Raw genomic sequence first — 509 nt, 5'->3', positions numbered from 1 at the left:
GTTTCCACACCGACTCTGCCCTGAATCTCCAGCCCAGGCAGTGACCTCATTTCGGGCTCCTCCCTCAGCTCCTCCCCGGCTCCGCCCCTCCGCTCTGCGCTCATTGGTCCACACGGGCGGTGTGTCCGCGGGAACAATACGGAAGCGGCCGTCCCGCGCGGTGAGTGGCTCCCCGCGCTGTCAGTCTTTTTATATAAGGATGTCATCCTTTTCACGTGGAAACCCACGGTAACTGCCGGCGTGCAAGCGGCGAGAGCAAATCACTACGAGGCAGCTCCCAGTGAATGAGGCGGTGCCGGTGGTTGGCTCACAGAGGCTCAATACGGCCGAGTGTTATCTAAACTGTTATACAAGTGTGTGTATAGGCAATGTGGGCGAATTGTTAAATGCGCACTCATTCGCGTCAGCCGAAAAGATCTTGACCCCTCTGAAAATGTTTGATATTACAAGGAGGGATTTATTCGTGGTTATTAATAAACAACTTTTCGTTCACATTGCCCACTCCTACC

This window comes from Centroberyx gerrardi, chromosome 13 (genome assembly GCF_048128805.1).
Source record: "Centroberyx gerrardi isolate f3 chromosome 13, fCenGer3.hap1.cur.20231027, whole genome shotgun sequence".
Lineage (NCBI taxonomy): Eukaryota > Metazoa > Chordata > Actinopteri > Beryciformes > Berycidae > Centroberyx > Centroberyx gerrardi.
This window is presented reverse-complemented; position numbering follows the sequence as displayed.